The sequence below is a fragment of the Salvia splendens genome, chromosome 10, assembly GCF_004379255.2.
Source record: "Salvia splendens isolate huo1 chromosome 10, SspV2, whole genome shotgun sequence".
NCBI lineage: Eukaryota > Viridiplantae > Streptophyta > Magnoliopsida > Lamiales > Lamiaceae > Salvia > Salvia splendens.
In genome coordinates, this window is record NC_056041.1 from 21,019,090 (window position 1) to 21,028,311 (window position 9,222).

Here is a 9,222-nt window from a genome sequence, read left to right on the forward strand (position 1 = left end):
AAAACAATTGGGAATAACTCGAATAAAATCAGAGTATCTCAACAAACAATAACTCAAAAAGAAACACTATCTCAGCAATACAAGAACTCAAAAGAAAACAACTACTCAGCGGAAGCATTTGAGAGAAAGAATATGCCACGTGTGAAGACATAACACATTCTAGATACTTAAATTTCTTCAACGGTTTTGCTCAACACCCACCACACCCGTCACGCTCAACCTGCATATTTTTAAAAAAGAAATGCAGGGCTGAGTACTTGATGCACTCAGTGAACACATGGCAAAATAATTTTCATAAAATATTGTGTCAGCATTTAAAAGTAAACTCGGGGTTTTACAAAAGACCAAGTCACCAAAACATTTTCTTGCTCAAAAGTATGGTTGCAGCCCATTTCTCTCTCTCCTCGTACCATATCTGAACCTCATATGTGAAACGAGAACGTGACCACATTCTCCTATCATTGGACCGGCCAACTCGAAAGATAGCGCATGATCCCCTCTGTGTATACTAGCTTGAATAGGGACTCACTCCCTAGACAAACCCGGATTTGATTAAACTCATAACTTCTAGAAGGGACTCACTCCCCACTAGGCGATCAAATAGGCACATCCTCAAAACAAAATACGGCATGACACAACATATTTAGAATTTAAGCACATAACTCATACTTGAAAAAATATTGCTTAAATTTAAAAGTAAGCCTACACAATAAGGTAGGATAGAAAGCCCACCTCGTTCTCTTAATTTTCAGAAAATTTGAATTCCTTACTTCGACTTCAGTTTTGTTCGCGGAGAAATCCTTTACTTGAGTCCATGTTTCTCTTCTCTTTCATTTATTTTCGAGGTCATCCAAGATGTCGTAGATGGCCACACGTGTCTCCATCATTCTTGTGTTCTAAGTTCAATCCAAAATAATTAAGCGAGCAGCCAAACTAAAAATAATTACTCTAGACCCAAAACTAAATTCAAAAAGACTCCAATTTCCATCTGGCCCAAAAGGAAAAATATTCCTAGTTCCTTTCTTTACTTGCTTGTCCAAGACAAAAGTGGAGATCAAACCTCTTCTTCCCCATTCTCTTTCTTACCCCACGTGACACTCCACTCTCTCTCAATTCCTTTTCTTCTTTCCCCAAAACTTGCGCAGCAACTCCCTTCTCTCCCTCTCTTCTTCTCGATCACTCTCTTTGCCTCATGAAACGCCAAATCAACTCTCATCTCTCTTTCTGTCACGGCTCAGCGCTATAGACTTCCATCCGCCGGACCTACCGCTGCTGCCCCCTTTGCTGTCTGTCAGCGTCGTATATAGCCTGCTGATTTGCCAGTTCGCGGACTCTGCCGTCACCGTAGTCCAACGACGGTGAGCTCGGCATCGAACAACCCTTAAGATGGGGCTGCTGCCACCATCCTCTCCGTCTCCGTCGACTGTCCAGCAAAATTCAGCCTCTCTCGGATACAGCCGTCAGCTCTATCTATCTCTTTCTCAATTCCATCCACAACTCCCATCTCTCCCTCCTTTCTCGGCGCCGCCATGCTGCTGCCCGATTGTGGTGCAGGATCGTCGTCATAGCACCTCACCAGCTCTTCTACAGCTCTCCGTCGAGCAGCTCCTCCACACGGGCTGCCGCCATCGTCGTCCGCTCAGTGACAATTCACCGCCGCTGCCGGTCTCCTATTTTCCTCACAATTTTGTTTCCTGCACTCTCTTTTTTTATCTACTTTCAAATTTGTTGGAATTGATTGGATATATATAGGTATTTGATCAAAACAAAAATGTCCTTAAACCAAGAATTGCAGACCAAATTATGGCCATTGGATTAGACAATCTAATCTTAAGATTAGATTAATTAACGACCTGATTTAATATTGAGATATTAATATTTTAATTATTTATAATCGATAAAGGCTAATTAAGTAAATTACTTTATATAGGTAGTTATACTAATTCCTATAATCTTGCATCGTATTCTCTCCTCTAACTGCTCTCTAGTTGATTTTAATAGCCCATAATTATTATTATTCAATACTCCGTTAAATTTGCATAACATATTACACTGAATGTAGTTATGCATATTCTTAACAGTTGAAGATAAGCAAAAATTCTCCGTCGATGTAATCATTTTGGCGTCGTCTGATTCGTTGTCAACATTTGTGTTTCCAGTCCAAAAACTAGATGCTTGCCATTTCCTTTTAAATTGTTATCTTCCATACATTTATTCAATTTGTGGTTCTTGTATCGCTGTCGAATATATACGATGTGTTCCTCAGTTTTGCAATATACTACAAAAGTTATGACCTACTTATGCACTCTATTATGCCTCAATATACGGTGTACTGTTTACAGCACCACATTTCGAAAAAACACTTTTAATAAGAAAACCATAAGATGGAATTACTATAAAAACACATTATATGACCATGACCTATTTTTGGTTTGTTATGACACATTAGAATACCATTGATCTTTTGAGTTATAAAACATAATCATGTGTTATGAATTGAATGTAGTTATAGTTTCACCCTATTTTAACATACTCTTGTTATGACACATAACATTAATTAGTATTATCCAAATGGTTGTTTATAATTCTACATAATTTTTGTGGATTGCTTGAAATCTATTCCACTTAAAAAAAGCCAAGGTTGTTGTACTGCATTTGTTACACACCAAATTATTTTTGTGTGGATCGTACTGTTGTTTAGGTACTTCGTTTGGGTCCCAATAGTGTTAGATATTGATTTATGGTGTTATTATTATTATGAAACATTGTATACTACAAAAGTTATGACCTACTTATGCACTCTATTATGCCTCAATATACGGTTAACTGTTTACAGTACCACGTTTCGAAAAAGCACTTTTAATAAGAAAACAGTAAGATGGAATTACTCTAAAAAAATTCATAACTTTTAGGAGAAACAGACTAACGTTGTGTTTGATATCCGTGAGCTGTATAAAACACAATTCCAAAAAAATGGTAACAGTGTCATCAAAGAAACGAACAAAATGAAAAACTTATTTAACCTACGCAATATACATTTGCACCGATCCGTAGTTTGCTATTATGTGTTCTACGTTGATCTTGGTTTTCTTGTTTTCCTTCGCATAATGTTTATATGCCGCATCTTTATTCAGTAACGCGCTGTGATTAATTCCTGCCAACATCAACACACGGTTGTATTTAGCTCTTAAAAACTGTAGCACACCTTTGTTCTTTGTCGTTAGCCCACAATTCCATTGTCCCTATCTTTCACCCATGTAGACTTCAAGGTGTCTAAGCAAATAAACGCCACTGTCTTCCGCATTGTCTCTTGTTCTCCAACTCATCTTCATCCTCTGAATAGGAATATTTATAACCGATTTGCATTGATTGTGACATCCTATTCTTGATAAATACTTGCAAAAGAATGTCCTCTGTAATGCATGCAAAGTGTTACTTTCAGTAACTATTTTGTAGTACTGTGAGTTGTAGTTTGAATTCGTACCAACGCCTCTGGAATATTTCCATAGGTGAATCGCAAGTCATTGTCTTCTCCATCTTTACAAGCATCTATAATCACCACTGATTTTCGTTTGAAACAAAAGCACATAGTGTAGTACCTTTTTGAAACGCAGAATGCAAAGAATACCTATTTTGTGTAATGGGTTAGTCCTGAAGGGTAGAATGAGTGATATTTTTTTTCATAGTAACGTAGTAGAATGATTATGACTATGCAGCAACATACCATGTCTATGTCACCCCATGCGAAGTGTGGTATTTCGCTGACCTCTTTGTCAATGTTTGAGGCAAATTCATCTAGTTTGTCTGCATCATCATCCCGTCCATTACTCATAACAACCGTGTATAACTGCACATATTTGTATAAGCAGTGTTAGTTTTTATGCTTAGGTTAACAAAGCATCGAATAGGTTAACTCACGGCAGGGTAGGTTGTGAAAAATAGTCTTTTTGGAGAGGTGACAGATTTCAATGCTTTCATAATAACATGTGGATGTGGCCATAATAAGAAGTTAATTCGGCTAAGGCTTATAATATAAATATTTATTTGATCACTGCTGGGTCATAATAGTGAAACAACCGAAGTCATAATAACATATAGCGAAGTTCAGCCAGAACAAACATTTACTTAGTAATACATTTTTCATATACACAATTTTAACCACTAAATACATATCCACTACACGCTAGTCAAATGTATAATAAAATATAGTTAAAATTTGGTCATTGTAAGCGTCTAATACGTCATATGAGTATTACAAATAATAGGTAAATGAACACCGTAGGTAAGAATATGCGGTAATTTAGGTCATAATAATATATAGTCGAGTTTGGCCATGGTAATATTTTAATATGTCATAAGATTAAAATTTAGCTCGCGTATAAAAAGGCATATTATTCGTCTTACGCGTATACTGTAAATAGCTAAATGATCAGTTTTGTGTCATGTTATGCTCCAAACGAAGTCATAATAACATGGTGTCAATCTTGGCCGTGGTACGCTTTTAATATGTCATATGCGTAAATAATAATAATAATATTAAAATGAACATTTTAATGTCAAAATATGCGCTAACATATGTCATAATAACGTGGATAGATGTTAGGTCATAATCAGCATGAAACTATTAATACGCTTATAATACACATGCTTCACTCTTGGTCATGGTACGATTTTAATATGTCATATGAGTAAATAATAATAATAATAATAATATTAAAATGAACACTTTCATGTCAAAAGATGCGCTAATATATGTCATAATAACATATAAATATGTTAGGTCATAATAAGCATGAAACTATTAGTACGAACACTTTCATGTCAAAATATGCACTAATATATGTCATAATAAAATATAAACATGTTAGGTCATAATAAGCATGATACTATTAATAATATGGATTTATGTCATGCATACACTCACAGACCAATTTGTTGTTGGTTTTGTTGCCGAATGGGCTTTTGCTTATGAAAAATATCACAATTACATACGTTGCTTCCAAAATTGCTACGGTATTAACTCATTAATTAAACAAGAAGGGGAAAACAATTTACCGGTATGACCTTTGGGGATCCGTGGTGGCTTATTTTTTGGGTTCCTCCGTTCATACACTAGTTGAACAAAAAAACACTTTTAGTTTTGATGTATTTGAAAGCGGTATAGGCTATGGGATACTACAAACATCTAACCTTTTCCGTCGGTCGTAGCTGATCCAGAAGCTCGAGTATTCACCATTGTCATGGCTGATTGTTTGATTTTCCCGTTCGGTGCTTGGTCGGTTGGGGAAATATTGTCTGGGCTGGAGCGCGTATTGTGGACGCCTCTTCGACTGAACTAAGAGTGGTTGGAGCTAGTAAATGTTGTGCCGCTTCAGAAATTACAGAAGTAATGTTTGATTTTGGTGATTAGGGTTTTTTGGGTGGCGTTAGATATATTTTGGGGGAGAGATGAAGTGAATAGGCGGGAACCGAACAATCAGCGTAATGGCGTGTGGAAATAACAGTTCGTCTGGGCATATTTTTTTTCCTTTTTACCCTTTTATGACTCTATTATACCTTATTATGCCATAAATTTATGATGGTCAAGCCTAAATCATGGCCGCCCATAATCAGATCCAACGCTTCAGATTTAGTCTGTATTTTTGGACTTAAGGGTGTATTTTGGTAGATGAATACCCTATATATGTATATATATATATATATAGGTATATATATATATATATATATATATATATATATATATATATATATATATATATATATATATATAGGACTGTGATCAATACCAAACCAGTCTTAAACCTTAAACGCCGAACAACATCATTATAAGACAACTTGGAGTTCATTATAATGAACTAATAACAAACTTATAATGAACTTCGGATCTTTATATTATGCTAGATGATGTCATTGTTTTTAAATATTTGAATTCCCTATAATGAACTACAAATAAAATTGTAATGAACTCTGCGTTGTTTTATAATGATGTGTTTGGTGTTTAGCGTTTAAAATTAGTTTGGTATATAAAACAACCATATATATATATATATATATATATATATATATATATATATATATATATATATAAGTTTCGTTTTTATTGGGATCGTTGGATCTTGAGGATGAACGATCTAGATTTAATTCTTATAGTAGCATTTCGTAGTTCATTATTTAGTTTATTTTGTGCATTATGAGGGTGAATTAGTAATTATATGTGCTCAGATCTGGAGAAACCGAGGAGCCGAGATTTTAGCGGGATACACCCACTACTTTCCATGTACTCCACGCCTCATTCATCATCATCCTTAATTACTCCAGCTTCTCTCTCCATTTTTGACTTCTCAAATTCCAGCCAAACCCTAGCCGCCTCCACCACCGTTTTCGCCGATACAAGCTTAAATTCATCCGCTGTTACCTTCGATTTTCAGTCATCCGTTCTGTTCTGAACAATACTCCACCGCCACCATCACTGTTTTCGCCAATAAGAAGAGGTAGGGTTTTCGAATGTGTATGTACTAGTTTAATTTTCGAGTTGCAACAACCCTTTCTCCAAGTTTCGCCTGTAACACACCACAATTCAACTGCATACCACCGACCGGCCGTATTTGTTAATACAGTCTAATTCCCCTTTGTTTCGTTGGATTCCTTCGCAGTTCTTAAAATGACAAAAAGAGGACGACCAACAAATTCACAACAATCCCAGCAAGAGGGTGAGCCTTTGTTTTTCATTTGCAATTCGAATTGATGTTTATTTTTGGATTTTACTCCGACATGGTTTAACATAATTTTGCAATTCGAATTGATATTTTATTTGCAAAATATCTGCTTGTTCTGTAATTGTTAAAATCTCTTCATTATTTGCCAATGTTACTATATTATTTGAATATGTGAATGCATTATGGTCATTTCTGTTTTAAATTGTCAGATAACAAATGTAATATTAGTATACTCATTAATTCATATAATCTCTGCATTATGTTCAAATGTGATTGCATTATTTTACTATATCCTTGAATTATGTGTAATGCTGTTTTATACAGTAAAAGAGGAAAGGTATTTAGTGTTACATTCTGTGTATTAAAACTGTATATCAATGCATTATTTACCTATATGATTACATTATGAATGTTGTTGGTGTGGTTATAGATTGCGGAAGAGTAAATTGAAAATCTGCTTGTTCATTAATTTTTAAAATCTCTTCATTATTTGCCAATGTGTCTACATTATTTTAAAATGTGAATGAATTATGGTCATTTCTGTTTTATATTGTCAAATAACAAATCTAAAATTAATATATTCATTAATTCATATAATCTCTGCATTATGTTCATATGTGAATGCATTATTTTCATATATCCTTGAATTATGTGTAATTCTGTGTTATACAGTAAAAGCGGAAGGGTATTTAGTGTTAGATTCTGTGTATTAAAACTGTATATCAATGCATTATTTTCCTATATGATTACATTATTAAAGTTGTTGGTGTGGTTATAGATTGTGAACGAGTACATTGAAAATCTGCTTGTTCATTACTTGTTAAAATTTCTTCATTATTTGCCAATATGACTACATTATTTGAATATGTGAATGCATTATGGTATATTATTTCATTATTTGGATTTGATAGTGCATTATGTAGCCTGTTTTTTTACATTACGTTTGATTTTGATATGCAGAGATGCAATTGTGTATGAGGACAACTAAAAACAAACGGTGCAGAGTGAGTTCCTTTCGTTGGAACCGTTCAAAGCTGCCAGCCCGGTCATTATAGACACTTGGTGCTCTTACTTGAATAACATGGAGAAGCTGAAGGCACCAGATAGTAGTTGTCATTATTTTGATTGTTGTAGGAAATACGAACTATCAACGGGCTGATGAGTACTTCAATGAGTTAACCGCACAGTTATTAGAGTAATTCAGTGTTATAGAATCCAATAACGAACAAAAATTCGGTGCATGTATCAGTTTAAACGTTGTTATTATTGAGTGCGTACTACACCCTAACCCCTACACTTATTAAACCCTTAGGGGTAACAAGAAACGTGTGGCAAACATCGAAACACGTCACATCTTATTCGTATACATTGCAGTTCAAATATGGTGCATTATATAGTCAATAAAATCCATTACTCGTTAACATTCGGTGCATTATTCGTATCAGTTCGTTTCCATTCGGTGCATTATTCGTATCGGTTTAAACGTTGTTATTAATGAGTACGTACTATACCCTAGCCCCTAGGCTTATTAAACCCTAAGGGGAAACAAGAAACGTGTGCCAAATATCGAAACACGACACATCTTATACGTATACATTGCAATTCACAAATGGTGCATTATATAGTCCACAATATCCATTACTCGTTACCATTCGGTGCATTATACGTTTATGTTTAAACATTGTTATTAATGAGTACGTACTATACCCTAGCCCCTAGGCTTATTAAACCCTTAGGGGAAACAAGAAACGTGTGTCAATCATCGAAACACGACACATCTTAATTGTATACATTGCAGTTCATATATGGTGCATTATATAATCAATAATATCCATTATTCGTAACCATTCGATGCATTATTAGTATCAGTTTAAACGTTGTTATTTATGTGTACGTACTATACCCTAGCCCCTAGACTTATTAAACCCTAAGGGGAAACAAGAAACGTGTGCCAAACATCGAAACACGGCACATCTTATTCGTATACATTGCAGTTCACATATGGTCCATTATATAGCCAATAATATCCATTGTTCGTTAACATTCAGAGCATTATTTGTATGTTCATTACTTGACTGATTCTGAACATTATTTGGCTATTTGAATGCATTACTTATCTTGTTTTATGCATCACGTGGTTGCTGTTGTACGTACTAGACCCTAGCCCCTAGGCTTGTTAAACCCTTAGGAAAACAAGGAACGTGCACCAAACATCGAAACACGGCACACCTTAAATGAAACGGGGCTGGATAAATGTTCATTACATATCACAAATAATGCATTACAGAAACTAAAACCACGCATTACACTACATAATATGTACATTATGTATATCTGTTTTAAAAATTGCCTACGCGCTATGCATGTGCAACCCCGAGGAATTACTGCAGCTCGTGTATTTGGACAACGTTTTTTAGACTTAGAACATACTACACCCAAGCCCCTATGCTTGTTAAACCCTTAGGGAAAACAAGAAACGTGGGTAAAACATCGAATTACGACACAA

The 9,222-nt window shown here is 35.0% G+C and overlaps 1 long non-coding RNA gene across 1 annotated transcript; it reads left to right on the top strand.

Annotated features, from left to right (window-relative positions):
• Positions 1 to 6,497: 6,497 nt before the first annotated feature.
• On the top strand, positions 6,498 to 7,912 carry LOC121751351. The gene is made up of 2 exons (XR_006040065.1): positions 6,498 to 6,710; positions 7,677 to 7,912. It is a non-coding gene; the product is annotated as an uncharacterized LOC121751351 (long non-coding RNA).
• The last annotated feature ends 1,310 nt before the right edge of the window (positions 7,913 to 9,222 follow it).